Source organism: Onychomys torridus, chromosome 6 (genome assembly GCF_903995425.1).
Source record: "Onychomys torridus chromosome 6, mOncTor1.1, whole genome shotgun sequence".
Lineage (NCBI taxonomy): Eukaryota > Metazoa > Chordata > Mammalia > Rodentia > Cricetidae > Onychomys > Onychomys torridus.
In genome coordinates, this window is record NC_050448.1 from 71772739 (window position 1) to 71789126 (window position 16388).

The window sequence follows — 16388 nt, forward strand, 5'->3', positions numbered from 1 at the left end:
ATATTTTGCATGCAAACAGTGTTCTGCCTGTTTGTATGCCTACTCACCAGAAGAGGGCACCAGATCTCATTACAGATGGTTGTGAGCCACCATGTGGTTGCTGGGAATTGAACTCAGGACCTCTGGAAGAGCAGCCAGCAGTCAGTGCTCTTAACCGCTGAGCCATCTCTGCAGCCCCCCCATGGGTTTTTTCCTTATTTGGGTTTCACAACAACCTCGTAGGGGGTTCGCAGCCACTGCTATTCTGATTGTCAGAAGCCGCTAATGGATCCAAGGGACGTCTGCAGCTCTTAGAGGAGGAAGTAGGATATTGGCTCTCAAACCGTCTTTGACTTATCTGTTCATTTGTTGGATGATGATGATGATGATGATGATGATGATGATGATGATAATGATAATACCCACTTTCACTGAAAGCTAAAACTTCTGTTTTTCCTTTCTGTCGTTCCTCATACGTGTGAGCCTGGCTAGTTCTATATTCCCCACTAGACTCTGCTCTGAAGGCAGGGACCATGCTGGCCCATCCCTGTCTGCTTATGGCCTTGCACACGTGCCCCATGAACAAATTCATACATGACAGGAAGGCAGGGCCGGAGAGGGCGTCATCAAGATTAAACACATGAAGGAAGCCGTTGGTGAGGGCTAGGAACCCTTCCCCGCCTGGCCTGTACCTGCAGGACAGAGCATTTGGGTGAGAAAAGCCACACTGAACAAACTCGGCAGAGTGAGTCCTGTGTAAAGACCCTGTGAAGGGTCGTGAGTCTTGTGGGCCAGAGCTTTAGTGTGCATGCTTTGCCCAGCTCACCAGCCCGCTCCCATTCTCGGGACTGTCTCTTTCTTCCTAGTTAACTGCTTCGATTCCTACCAACTTAGGTATGTCCCTGGTATAGCTCTTTGCCCTGGGACACAAGGACCTGGAAACTTTAGCAAATGTGCTTTGAACGGATACAGGCCGCTATAACACGTATAACAAGTATAAATAAGACGTGGTTTAATATGAACTAATAGTCAGGTGTGATTGCTGATGGAAATCTCTTGTTTGATCGGGGCTCGGCTTCTACATTGCTCCCTTCCACTAATCACCGACTACACACAGCAATGTGGCCACATAGGCCATCTTCTCTTGGTACAGAACTTGAGACACGCTATGCACACTGTTTATCCTCACACACACCTCGACAAGAGGCATGCGTTGCTAGTGAGATCATTTTATCACCCTAGAGAACAGAGATTCCTTATCTTGCTCAGAACTGCAGGAGCAGCTGTGAATAGATTCCATGCTCTTTTTTTTTTTTTTTTCCAGCCCGTTGCTGAGGATGCTAAATCCTACTAAAGCTACCAGGCACCAGAGCCTTATGATGCTTTTCAAGGGTCTACAATGCTCCCAAATTAATTCATGGAAATGGCTGCAGGATTGTGGGAAAACAGCTGGGTACTTCCCAGCAGAATTAGCTGTAACCAGTTTAGTCACTGGCTGAAAGAAGGCAGGAAATCTCTTACAAAAGAGCCACACGCCCCATAATGTAACAGCCAGCAATCTGTTGCCGAGGAGACCCAGGTGCCTGACTGGTTCTGGAAGCTCAGGGCAGACAGAGACGTGTACTCAAGAATGTGAGAGGTTTTGTTGAGACTCCACTCTCTGATTTGGCTGCTCAGGTACTTTGACAACATTGGAACAATTTATCAGAGAAGTCAAAGGAATACAAACAGTCACCTGACCTCAGGCCACACTCCAACAGCTGTGGGTACCTTTCCTTGCCTTGCCTGAGATCAGCAACCAATGACCGGTCCACATTCAGACAGGCCTGCTAAATAGTTCGGAAAGAATTACAAAGTTGAAAAAAGGGTACAAATGTGATGGAAGTATTTTTTTTTTTTTTAAACCTGACTTTCTTCAAGAAGTTTGGTTTGTATGAATAAATGCTTTTTTTCCGCATGTCAACCAACCAACAGGCATCAGAAAATTGATTTAGGTGCATTACTGTCCTCAGACTTGACTCAGAGTGTTGTGATAGCATCCTTTATGGCTAAAGGTTTGGGTTCGAAACTCACACGTCACGAGCAAGTCTCTTCCGGTAACGTCATCTCTAATGGTACCCCACTTCCCTTGTCTGCCACAGTTCTCCAACGATTGTGGAAACTGTTGGCCGGTTACTCTGGAGAGCAAGTATCTCTCCTTGTAGCCAGGCCTTCTGCCCCCTCAGCAGATGTTGCTGGGTTGCTATGAAAGGAGAAGGTCGGTGCTGTGCTTCCAGCATGGCGCTGGGTGGGGCAAGTGGCCGGCTTTTCCTATCACTGAGGATGCCATCTTTGGCTGTGTTGCTCGGATGATGTTTTCGAGGCTTCTCTGACCTCAGGCTACTTTCTCTTCACAGTGAACTACTATTATGTATGAAAAACTGATGAGCTATGTAGCTATACTATTCCTCAGCATACTGTTGGTGTCTTAACTTACCGTTTTGTATCTGTGTGGGTTCAACTTTCCTGCTTTATTTAATAATTATACTCCACGACTATCACTTATTTTGGTAAATTGTATGTAGTTTTGCCACTGGAAACTTCTTACAGCTGGCGTTTATGTGCTTTGATAGATTCATAGCATCCCTTCACTACTTTCATGTCTTTGCGGGGGCAGATAGTTTAGGTTTATTTTAAACTTCTCATGTTCCAGCCTTGACTGTGGGCATTTCAACAAGGATCCCTGGTTCTTTGAAGTGGACAGTGATATTTAGAAGACAGTGTCTGGGGTGTAGGTGTGTTTATTGCCATGGGGGTGTTTTGTTTCTAAAAGCCTCCTGCGTGTGTGCATACACGCGTGCATACATCTATATTTATTTCACTAGCTAGCTATTTATACTGTAAACTGGCGTCTCAAGTTGCAGCTCAATGCCAGTGAGTTCATTCCCACTTTCCAAATTTGTAGCTCCATTTTTCTGATGGTATGAAACCTGGCTCTTGGGATCTTTAATGTGTTTATGTATGTAATCAGTGTCCTGTGCGACACCAATCTCTCTGCATTGCTATCTCCTCCTCTGCAAATGTGCTCTCTTCTCTCTGTTCCACGCCAGGCACAAAGAGCCCGAGCTACTTGCAGGAAGCAGACTGACAATCCAGCTTAGTTGCCTTTTGTGAAGATGGAAAGCTGAGTCAGTGGGCAGAATGCTGAGCCCAGACAGCAGAGAACCAGAGGAACTTTATTCTCAGTCCTTGAAACTCGGGGAAGGAAATCTAATGTTTTCTTGGCATACTAGTTACTTTCTCATTGCTGAGACAACATCTCTGATAAACTCAGTGGAGTGGGGGAAGGCTTTGAAGGGACAGTCCACCATAGCAGAAGTTGTGGAGCAGGAGTGTGAGACAGCTGGTCACCCCACGTCCACAGTTAGGAAACAGAGAATGATGATTGGTTTGATCTCTCCTTTTTCATTCTGTCTGGGGTCCCAGTCCATGAGACAATGCCACCTACACTCAGGGTGGGGCTTCCCTCCCCAGTAAAACTTTTCTGGAAGCATCCTCATGGATATGTCCAGAAATGTGTTTCCATGATGATTATACATCTAGTTAAATGACAATGAAGATTAACCAGGACACTTGATGAATTTCAGAACTGTGGTGGATCAGTAGACTCTTTGTTTTTATTTTTTCTCTTTACCTCCCATCTCCCTGATTTGGGGGCCACTGTTGTGTAGTGGGAGTCTGGGACAAATAGCTTGTCTCTTTAGTTTCCTAGGTTCTTAAGGAGGGAGGAATTATGTACCAGAAGTGATATTTATCACATCACATCCAGGATCGTCATGTGGACAGTTTTAGACAGTATGATTTTGCACTTGAGCTGTGGAGATGAGATTTAAATGACCTACTAAGCAGGGTTCTCTAGAAAAACAGAACCTACAGAATGCATATGTCTTATAAGGTGGGATTTAATAGATTGGCTTAGGTAATAGGGTGGGGGTAGCCCAACAATGGCTGTTTGCATGCTGGAGGGGCTGAGGACGAAGTAGCTGATTAGTCCACAAACTAGATGCCTAAGCAGTCTCAATCAGGTGAAGGCCTGGGTGGTTCTTGAGGGGTCTTCAGTCCATGCAGGAAGGCCAAAGGGCTGGAGTCTGATGTTAGCAGATGTGGTAGCAGCAGCAGCAACAGACACCATTGCCAGCAAAAGTGGGCAAGCAGGCAGGTGGGGGCAGGGGCAGGGGCAGGGGCAGGGGAGGGTAGGGGCAGGGGCAGGGGCAGGGGCAGGCGGGGCAACACTGCCTTTCACTTGAACCTCTTTCTACTTATCTGGGCCGCCTGTTAGAGGGAGAGTCTGGTCTCCTCCATTAATCCTTTCTGGAACTGTCCTTGTAGACTTGCTCAGAACTGTGTCCTTATTTGAGTCCAGATCCATACAAGTTTATGATCAACACTGACCACCCCAAATGGTGACATTTGGGGGATGCATCTTCTAAAGTGACTAATGCAGAGTAACAAGTCAAGGTGATTCGAGCAAAAATTTGTTTTGTCACAGTTCTTGAGGTTAGAAGCCCAAAGTCAGGTTGTTCACGGGATTGGCTTCTCCTTGGAAGCTTTTTCTTGGCTTGTGGGCTATTTCCCTATGAGGACTCATAGGCTCTTCCTTCTCTGTGAGTTCAAATTTCTACTTCCTGTGAGGATCCAAGTCAGACTGCATCAGAGCTCATTCTAATGAATTAGCTTTAACTTAATTAGCTCTTTCAAGTCCTTATTTCTGGGCCAACAAATACATGAAAAAATGTTCAGCATCCTTAGCTCTCAGGAAAATGCAAATCAAGACTACATTGAGATTCCATCTCACCCTAGTCAAAATAGCTGTCATCCATAAAGCCAACAAATGCTGGGCAGGAATCGAGCCTTCAGGGGTAGGGGATAGGGAAGGAAGGCTGTTGGCGGCCATGAGAATTAGTGCAGCCACTGTGGAAATCGGTAGAGGGTCCTCAAAAATGAAAGCTAGAATTTAGCATGTCAGGTTGCTATCTCATGGTTGGGAATGGAGGTCAGCACACAGTAGAGATGCTTGCACACTCCTGTTTATATAGCACTGTTCCCAACGGCCAAGTTATGGAATCAGTATAGATGCCCATCAGCAGAAGATGGAGAGAGAAAATGCAAGAGAGACAATTTTATTCAGGTGTGAAAATAATGGACTTTTGTTACCTAAAGGAAAAAAAAATGTATGGAACTGAAGAACATTTTTTTAAGTGAAACAGACTGAGGAAAACAAGTATCAGGTATTTTCTCTTATATTCAGAATCCATTTTTTTAAAAAGACACAAGGACTGGAGAGATGGCTCAGTGGTTAAGAGCACTTGATGCTCTTGCAGAGGATCCGAGTTGGGTTTTCAGCTTTCACATGGCAGCTCATTCCTAGTTCTAGGGGATCCAGTGTTCTCCTCTGGCCTCTGTGAGTACCAGGCATGAACACAGTGCTAATTACATATACGCAGACAAACTCCTCACACACACTGTCATAGTGAGGGTTATTAATGCTATGATGAAACACCATGACCAAAAGCAAGATGGAGAGGAAAGGCTTTATTTGGCTTACACTTCCATATTGTAGTCCATCACTGAAGGAAGTCAGGACAGGAACTCAAACAGGGCAGGGACCTGGAGGCAGAAACTGATGCAGAGGCCATGAAGTGGTGCTGCTTACTGGCTTGTTCCTCATGGCTTGTTCAACCTGCTTTCTAATAGAACCCAGGGCCAGCAGCCTAGGGATGGCACCGCCCACAATGGGCTGGGCCTTCCTCCATTAATCACTAATTAAGAAAATGCCCTACAGGCTTGCTCAGAGCTAGATCTTATGGAGGCATTTTCTCAGCTAAGGCCCCCTCCTCTCTGCTGATGCTAGCTTGTGTCCAGTTGACATAAAACTAGCAGCACACATTATATATATACACACATATACATACATACATACATACATATATTTAAAAATACATCAGAGTAAAAGGGGGAATATTTGGTAAGAGAAAGGGGATGGTATGAGTGGGGACAACAAGAACAAAGGGATGATGGGAGGTGAATTTGGTTAAATCATGGTGTACCTTCTGGAGATGCCATAGTGAAACCCATTAGTCTGTAAATTAATACATGATAATTGAAAAAGAGACCTGGTTTCCCAATGCAGCCACACAAATGCAGGAATGAGGTTAGAACTTCCACCCATGAGTTTTCCAAGGGTATAATTCAGCTCATAACAGGTGGGGTGAAAATACATGGCGGGGGGGAGAATGAATCAAGAGACAAAGGGTAGGTGCTGTAGGTGCTGACAGGTTGAATTCCAAGATGGTTCACCAAATTCCCGCCCCCTTGAATGTAGAACCCCAATGAATATAATGGAAGAGTCATTGTGATTATGTTGCATTGTATAAGCCTTCATCTTAGACTGGAGGGAGAGAGATAAGGGTGTGTGTGTGTGTGTGTGTGTGTGTGTGTGTGTGTGTGTGTGTGCTGTGGTGAACATGTAGGGGGTCAGAAAACAACTTGTAGAAAGAAGCCGGTTATCTCCCACTGTCCTGGGATTGAACTCAGGTTATCAGGCTTCGGGGCAAACGCATTAACTTATTGCACCAGCTCTCTGGTCTGTGTGTTGTTTCAAGCTGCCAAACGTGGTGCTCTGTCACGAAGCATTTAAAGCCAGTATACTATCCAGGATTTCTAGCCCTGTGTTGCTCTAGGCTGTTGTTTTCAGCCTTTACTACAGCTCCTGAATTCCAGCCAGCTAACCACTAACACACACACACACACACACACACACACACACACACACACACACAAATAAATATAATAAAATGGCTGGGTGTGGAGGCAAAGATGGGCAGAGCTCTGTGAGTTAGAGGCCACTCTGGTCCAAATAGTAAGTTCCAGGCTAGCCAAGGGTAGTGAGACCCTCCTTGTCTCAAAATAAACAAACAGATATGTAAAATACATCTCAAAACAAAAGAAGAGTCTCAACTATCCCTTGACACATATACTTTCTATGTAAGCCATTTAAACTTCCTGCAAAACTTGCTGTGATTCTTCGGAGTCTACATAGCTTACACACACACACACACACACACCCTTCTGCCGCTTTGTTCCCATGAAGGTCTGGCAAGCCAAGAGTGGTCAGGTTGGTGGAGACTTCTCTCTGGCCTCCCATCTTGCATTCCCAAACCCTTATCAGCACTTCTTCACCGTCCTCTACAAGGGACAAAGCAGGGCTTCTCTCCCACACACACTCGGAAAGTTGTCAAATAATTTAAGCCAAGGTGTTTGTGGATAGTAAAGGTGCCTCGGGGCTGATAAGACAAGTGTTAGCTGATGTGTTAACACCCCTGGGAAGATTTGCATTTCAGTGAGGGCATTTGGAGGAGAGGGGCTTTGAGAAGGCAGTCACCTGGCAGGCAGCTGAAATTTGGAGGCTGAGTTTCAGACTGGGATGGGCCCTTACAGGAGTGGTCTCTGTCCACCAGGTGACCCTTTGTCCCTTTGGTATAAATGCTGAGCTACTACTAGGTGTTGAGTGGATCCTCACAAGCCCAGCTGACCCTGCTTCTGACCCTCGCCCCCACCTGCTTTCTTGCTTGTTGTATCAACAATGGTGAGGAAGGAAGGGGGTGAGGGAGTGCTGATTTCACCCCAAATTGGGAGACCTGGTATTAGAATATTGGTTCTTTTTTTGGGGGGGGGGCTGCCATGCCTGTAGATTGACTTGAGGCTGAGGATGCGGTTCTGTTGGTAGAGAGATTGCCTGGCAAGCCCAAAGCCCTGGGTTCTAGCCCTAGCATGGTGTACCCTGGAGGTGGTGCAGGGCTGTAATCTCAGCACTCAGGAGGAACAGAAGTTCAAGGTCATTCAGCCAGGGTTACATGAGACTCTCCCAATTAAGACCTAACCACAAAGGAAAACACGAATTTGAAATCAGCTGCAAAAATAAGCTAGGCCGCTAATGCCACTCACAGCCCTGTTGAACATTAGTGTCCAAACAGACAAACATACAATGGAGAGCCGTAAAATCAAGACTGATCTTGCAGTTCGTCTTTCTGATGTAAGGTCTGTCACCCCATCTCCCCCCTTCAGGGAGACAGCAGCATCTACCTTTCCTCCTAAGGTCCCAACAGCAGCCTGATGCAGGATTCCACCCAGGCACATTCTCAGGAACCAATGAGTTCATGGGGCTTCCTCACAGAGCACATGTGATGGGTTACTTGCAGGAGTGAGGGTGCTTCTGAGCCCCAAAAGCTGCACTAGAAGGGATTGTGCCTTCCCACAGCCTCATTGATGGCACCCCCCTTTCCCTGGTCTGCTCCTCCCTATGTACCCTGGTTGCTTCCTTCAGAAGCCCTGCGCAATTAGAACAGACTTGTGTACAGCAGGTGGTAGAAGCCACTGGCCACTCAGATGAGGGTCTTGTGAGGGATGCAGTCACCAAGCCAGCTGGGATGTTCTTCTGCAGCTGATTCCCAAGATGGCTGAGCCAAACTGGACGGGTTCTAAGTGTCTTTCAGGAGAGGGATTTCCTTCTGTGTCAACATTCCTACCTTTGGAGACATTTTTTTGGCTCCCTGGGTAGAGCCTTTTGTGTTTGACACTTTTTCTAGGTTTCTCATTATGCCTTTCTTATTTTATTTTGTTTTTACATTTATTTTATGTGCATGGGTGTTTTGCCTGCATGTATGTCTGTGCACCCTGTGCATTTCAGGTTCTCAGAGAGGTCAGAAGAGGGTGTTGTGTCCTCTGGAACTCGAGTCACAGATGGTTGTGAGCTGCCACATGGGTGCTGGGAATCAAGCCCAGGTCCTCTGCAAGATCAACAAGTGCTCTTAACACTGAGTCATGTCTTCAGCCCCTTCCTATGTTTTATGTTTGTATTTCTATGTGTAAAATTTCTATCTATATATTGTTACCATTTCCTATAGTTTCATCATAAAATGTCATTCATATTTATTTCTTTTTTGAAATTAATATGGTAAACGTCCAGAACAAAAAGAGAATTAACTTGTGTGGAGCTGTGTTCCCAGCACCTAGACATCATCTACAGCAAGCAGGCACTAGTGCGTATGTACTGGGTAAATGTTAAATGTTTATTTGAATGATAGCAAGATACTTCTAGAAACTTACAAGTCATACCTAACATGTCATAACAGTTGGTAACTTTATATACATTCGTAGCTTTAAGACATGCAGATTCATGAAATCCATGCATGCAGCACATGGGATCTGGAGTCAGACCAACCAGGATCAAATTTGCTGTGACCTTGGGGTAGTGACTCAGTTACCACTGGCTGGGTTTTCTGCTCTGGAAAGGGGCTAATTCCAGCGGCTCCTTCACAGGCGGTTGGGGTTTACAGACAGTTACATGGCGGTGCTGGTCCGGTGGGTGATAGCTTCAGTGAGTGACAGTTAGACGCTAACCTTGGAGTCTGGGATGGACACTCCTCACTCTAGGTGGTGAGTTGCAACTCTGCATCCTGGCACAGGCTCAGATGACAGCCACTCATGCCTGGGGAACACAGTACTGCCACCAACAGGCTGGGTAACTGGCTAACTTCAACACCCTTTCTAACTGTGTTTTTCTCTGTAAGGCGGAAAGTAACTTCTGTCTCTATAGGTTGTTCCACGGGAAAGGCCCCTGAGAAGCCACTCAGGTAGCTGATGGTGAACCTCACCAGGTCCTCGATGAAGGGAGCCATAAGCCTAAGAAGACCCTTGACACACATGCCACCATATTTGGGCTTCTCTCCTCTTTTTCTAGATCTCAGCCTTGCTTAAGTCTCCATAGCACCAGAACCTCTTTTCAGAAATACCAGAACCTCTTCTCAGAAATCAGGTGACTGCGCTGTGATTAGGCAGTTAGGCAAGGATAGATAATCCCCAGAGCAACATTCCCTGTTGGCTGAACAACCCATGATTAAAGTCCCCTCCCTGCTTGTGTCCCGCTTTGACCCCACCTATACATACCTTAAGAGGAAAATAAAATTTGGGAGCTTGATCAGACGTCCTGTCTTGCTCTCATTCTTTGTCTCTTGTCCCTCTCATTCACCGGCGCTCCCTTCAGGTCCAGTCGAGGACCCTGCTGGCCGGGGCACTCACAACCTCCTTGTTCATCACACATGGATGTGGATGTTTGGTTGAGGATTCCTTTGCAAAGATGTTTTCATTTTATATATTTTACATTTATTTTAGTTTGCACACACACACACACACACACACACACACACACACACACATACACACACATACACACACACACACCAGTCAAAGGACAACTTTTGGGAGTCTGTTCACTGTTTCTACCATGTATGTTCTGGAGGATCCGATTCTGGCCATCAAGCTTGGCAGCCAGCTCACTGGATTATCTTACCTTATATATTTTCAACCACTCAGTTTCCACTCTTCCTGTGGCCACCTTGGGCCATCTTGGCTGATTCCTTTCAGGGACCTGGTGTTTGGATCCATTTGCCTTCTGTCATTTGCCCACCTCCTTCCCTGGATTTAAGTCAGGAAAGGGTGCTTGAGCTCTCTCCAGGCTTCTAAAGTTCTGTACTTAAAATTTCTGCCTTCTTTTGTTTTCCTACTTAAAAGTTCCCATTTCGTTAGCCATTTGTCTTTTGGAGAACCTTCAGACTATATCACTCTCATGGGGAATATGGCTTATGACCTTAGTAGCCACTAGTAGTGTCAGAAACACCCCTATGAGGTGGCCTTTGTCCTGCTTCTGAGTGAGTACAGAGTTCAAAGTGTCTGTTTGGGACTGAAAGCATGGCAACACATTCACAGCATCATGAAGGGCTATCTTACACCTCTCTACTCCCTGGGGAGTGACTATGTATGCGCTGGGCACCAAGGCCACTGAGAGCAACAGACTCACACACCATAGAGATGGAGTAAAAGCTAAGGAGGGTAGCTAATCTCTACAGGACTCAAATTCTAATAACTGTGAGAGTTGGAGGTGAGGTCTTTGGTAGGTAATTGGGACTAGACGATGTCACAAGAGTGGGGCACTCTGAAGGCATCTGTGGCTTCTAAGGGGAAGAGAGCCAGAAGAGCGTTCTTGCTAACTCATCATGTGATACCTTCCATCATGTCCTGATGCATCACTAGATGCTGAGCATGCCATCATGTTCCTGGACTTCCTCACCTTACAACTGTAAGCCAAAATAAGCCTCTCCATAAATTACCTGGTATCAGTCAGTCTGTTTCCTCAATGGAAAATGCCTTAGGGCTTCTTTTTGAGAACAAGAAGAGACAGCACCCAGATTACAATGTGTAGTCCTGATCATCTGAATTCTAGAGGTTTTTTTTTATCAATGAAAACGTCAAAGTAGATGTTTACATATCACTCCTTGTCATTTTTACTGCCGGGAGACCGGTTCAGACTGTTACATCCCATAGACTGTTCTGGATTTCTAACTGGACTTGCTGTCTCTAGTCCTTGCCAAAATGATTACTCACTCACATTGCTACCAAATAATGTTTTAAAAAAAGGCAAGGTCTTACTATGTAACCCTGGCTGGCAGGGAATTTCCTAGACCAGATGACTTTCAACTTACAGAGCTCCCCCTGTCTCTGACTCCCAAGTGCTGCAATTAAAGGTGTATGTTATCACATCTAGTCAGCTAATTCTTAAAATGCAAACTGGTCGTGGATTCACTCACAGAGCCCACACTCTGGCACTCAACTGTCTTATAACTTGGCTTCTCTTCCTTCCAACCCTGTAGTTTCCTAAGTTTTTAGTTGATGTGATCTTCAGTGCCCAGTGCCTTTTCATCTGCACGTCTTGTTTCTGATTGAAAGATGCTAATCTACTCATTATCTCCCCATGCTTTACCTAAATGTCCTCTCTTCTTGGTAGGCTCCCTGACCCCTTCACTGGCTGCTAATCTTACTTGGCACCTGCTGTTCTGCGGCCCTTCCCACAGTCTCATGCTCCCTAGGTGACACATTTTGGTGTCTTGTTCTCATTGTTGTAATTCTTCATATGTGTACATGCACATGAGTGTTGAGTCTAACAACCCGATTTTAGAGTGTTCAACTATGCACGTTAAATTCCTTTTCTAAAAAGACCCCATTAGGCTAAGCGTGACTCGGCAATGTGAACGAATGCCGGAGAGAAGTGTGAAGGTGACAGGTTTGCTCCCAACCCACCCGAGCCCCTCTGCCTGCCCTCACATCCCTGTCTTTCCACGGTTTCTCACCTGCCGCTCACACGGTGGCGAACTTGGGGTTTCCGAGCTGTCTCTCCATCTTTCCCTCCCATGGGCCTTTTTTCTCCTTAACCCTGGCAGATTTTCAACTTTCCTTCTTGCTCAGATTCTCCTCTCTGCTTCCTTTCCATCTGCCTTTCCCCCTTCGCTTGACCCTCCCCATCACCATCCACTGCTATAAAAGATTTGGAGTTGGGGCTGGGCTGAGGAGAAGCAGTGGAGAATCAGAACACATCAGCTGGAGCAAGACTAACTCAGTGGGCCAAGCTGCAGTCCCCCCATGGCGTTCTCTTCCCACAGTGGTGCCAAGCCTCTGGCTTCTGAGAATGCAGCCATCCCTCTGCCTTCCTCATTGGTTGTGGACTGCTTACAGGTACGTTGCCACCCCACTCTGTCCTGTGGGTATGCTACTCTAGCCACTGAACCCTGACGGCTGCAAAGTACTCGTTTTTTCCACACACAGAACCAACTGCAAAGAGCCAGGAACTCTGTCTTCCCCCACCCCCTGCTAGCCACATCCTCTTCCTCTGGGTTCTCACCTCCCGATGCTACTGTTCTACCAGATAGTGAGCTATCAGATGATGGTCCTCCCCCGCCCCGCCCCCTGGGAGGTGCAATTTTAATCCTCAACCTGTTTCTCTAAGAAGAATGCTTTTCTGGAGTCCATTTTTTGGAGAGCAGCAATATTTTAGGTCTGATCATCCCACATTCCTTGTCCTGCCCATGGCCTGTCCGTCCATTAATGCACTCCCTCATCTTTCTTTTGCAGCCTCTCTGTAAAGCTGCCCTGTTTCCTTTAGGCTTACTAGAAACTTCCCCTCAGTTATTCCTCTTGCCTAGTTTAGCCCAAATCATTCTTGTGTTTAGAAACCACTGCCTTGGGCACAGAGATGGCTTCCATGGGCACGGTCAGGTGCACAGCCAGTTCTTGGCCATCATACACCCAGTGTCCTCTGGAGCCTAGTACTCTCAGACAACCAGGCTCTCTACTTGTGAGGGGGAGCTCTGTTTCTGGTGCCAGCTTTCGTCAGGGTCTAAGAGGATATTGTCAGAGCATTTTAAAGGAATGTGAGGGCTGGGGAGAGCGCGAAGTGGGCAGTGCGCTGTCAAACCTGAACACCTAAGCGTGCATCCCACAGTAATGCCAGACACAGTAACACAAGTGTGTGCAATCCCAGCGTGCCAACACGAAATGGGAAGCAGAGGCAGGAGACTCTCCAGGAGCTCGAGGCACCAGCTAGCCTGACTGATGAGGTGGCAAAGACACACCCTGCTTCAAACAAGGTGGAAGGCAGATCAACACCCAAAGGTTGCCTGATGACCTCTACATGTGTGCCGTGGGACCCAAATTCATGAGAACTAACTGTGGTTGAATTTAGTTTTCTTGTGAATATAAAATGTCTGGAGGTCTTGCTTTCTGGGCTGACTTCAGTATACAATTTCAGTAATACTCAAGGCCCTGGGGACAGCCAGCTAGCCTGGTGGCAATCTTCCAAACCTGGTTGATCAGCTCCAGCCTCACCCCATATGGATGACTCACAAACAAAATGTTGTATAATGAATCCTGCCCTATCCTAAATATGGTAGGGTTACTCCTTTACTTACTTACCTATTTTTAAAGTTTAAACGCCAAGACACCTATCATGCTAGGTGTGAGGGTAATGGTTATCTCAGAGAGATCTTAACAGACACGTAAGGGCACCAAAGGACATGGGCTACTGATAATCTTCCTTGAACATTATGTGCTTACTCTGGTTTTATAAGGCTCTATGTACTTTTCTGTATGTGTATGTGTTAGATTTAACAAAAAGGTTTTGTAAAGTGGTTTATTGGGATTCTGGCTCCTGTGCTTGAGAAAGGGTTGAGGTAAGAATGCTGTGGGATGTCTTTCTGTATGCTGTAAATATGTGTTGCTCTGACTGGTTGATAAATAAAGCTGCATTGGCCTATGGCAGGGCAGAATGGAGCCAGGTGGGGAAATCCAAGAGAGAGAGTGAAAGGAAAAAGGAGAGTAAAGGGAGACACCATCCTGCCATCCAAGGAGCAACATGTAACGGGATGCAGATAAAGCCATGGAACACGTGGCAATACATAGATTAATAGAAATGGGTTAATTTAAGATGAAAGAGCTAGCTAGCAAGAAGCTGAAGCCATAGGCCATACAGTTTGTAATTAATCTAAGCCTCTGAGTGATTACTTTATAAGTGGCTGCAGGACCACGGGGCTGGGCAGGACCAAGAAACTTCCGGTTACATAAGAACATCATGGTATGACAACAATAATGGCCTGAGGTGTGGCTTAGTGGCAGAGAGCTTGCCTGGCATGTATGAGGACCTGAGTTTGATTTACTCACTGCAAAGAGCTGAAACAAAAGTATTCTCCCCAACCAAGTCAAAACAATAGCAACTACAATAACAATAAAGGTCCCTACATTACTAGGGTAATGAATCAAAAAACTGAAGGTGCAAGTACCCCCAACCCTAAACAAATGACTGAAGAGGATGTAGGCTTAGAATCCAGCAATCAGGAAGAGTACACAAAGAACTTAAGATGCTCTAGGTATTACAGTAGACATTTCTCATGACCTTGAATAATCTACTCTGAATCTTTAAGAGGAAGATGAGCAGGACACCTCCACTGGGAAGACTAAAGAGAGGAAAAGTGCTTGTCTGCTGTTCCCAGCACAGGGAGCAGCTCCACAGTCTGGCCTGATGAGTGGAAGTCAAGCCTGGTCTTCAAATCCTTGGGGTAGGTGAGGATGCTCAAGGCAGCTGAGGATTCAGCTCTTGCTACAGGGTTGAGTGTCTAGTGGAAGAAGATTAATCAGCAGAGGGTCCTGTCATAGCTTTCTAGGTGGATGTTTCTGTTGTTGCTTGGTCTAAATGTATCCTAGGTGTCTGCTTGGTGTCTAATCCTCATCTAAATATACCTGATTGTACTTGACACCTCCCCAAAACCCTTCCCAGAGAAAGTTTTGCTAGTTATATGCAATGACCTTGCCTGGGACAAAAGGCCTTCTGCAAAAGAAATTTCAAATTATTCTTGTAATTCTGCACCCACATTTTCTCACACAGCTTCCAGCTTCACTAACTAGAGATTGCTTGGAGTTAACTATACCCCTGTCTTAAAATTACCAGTATTCATACAGGGTGACTAATCATCCACACTTCTATATCACCTCTAAAAAATATCTTCCTGAGATCAGTAAAGGAGCAGTTCATCGGGAGTTCATCTCCGAGCTTGGGGCATTTGAGAAGAGCAGGAATGAAATGAAGTAGCAATGTAGGGAGTCTTGGGAAGGAGGGCACTCATGAAATCACTGGATTCATATCAGGCAGGGAAAGGAGGGTGTCAAGATATAGGGCAGGGCTGAGAGCATTGTGTCAGAGAGCCATAGATGAATTTTGCTATTTTTCCATTAGACTGCTCTTTTGTGTGTGTATATTCTGGTTTTTAAGGTGGGTAATTGGGGGCTCCTGGCCTCTTAGGGTTTGGGGAGTAATTACAGGTGATTTATGGTGTTATTGTAGCTCCCAGCTTATGCTACCGACACCATCAGGAGAAGCAGCGTGGGTTCAGGATTCACCCTGCCAGACTAATCTTCATAAAGCAATGGGGGTTCACTCAGAACCAGTTATGGCAGATGAACTCCTTTTCTTTGTTTAGGGGTTTACCAGGCTGGTGGGCTGCAGCAGGGCAGAGACTGTGATCATGCCCAGGATGGCCGAGCAGATTTGTAATTAGTTGAGCAATCCCATGCAAATGCTGATGATTAACGAATCTGTGTCAATGGAAAGGGAGCCTCCAGGCCTTTGCTGCAGGTCGTAGTCAACATTTTTATTAATGGCTTGGATGGGTTCACAGAACATGCTGATCAGATTTGCTGAAAGGGTTAGTGGCTATGTGGGATGACAAGACCAGGATTTAGAAAGATCTCAGCAGACTGCAGTGATGTCCCAGATATTACAAGATGGGATTTAGTAGGGATAGATGTGAAATCTTGCACTTAGCCCTCAAAGCACCCGCTGTATATGTATGGGTAAGGGCTTGGAATCGCAGGAATGCAGCTAAGGAAAAGACTTTCTCTAAAGCAGAAGTGAGATATGCTCCTGTGAGAGAGAGGCCTCTCAGCCTGAGCACCCCTGAAGAGTGTGGCTCATCCCGGCACTGCACCCGAAG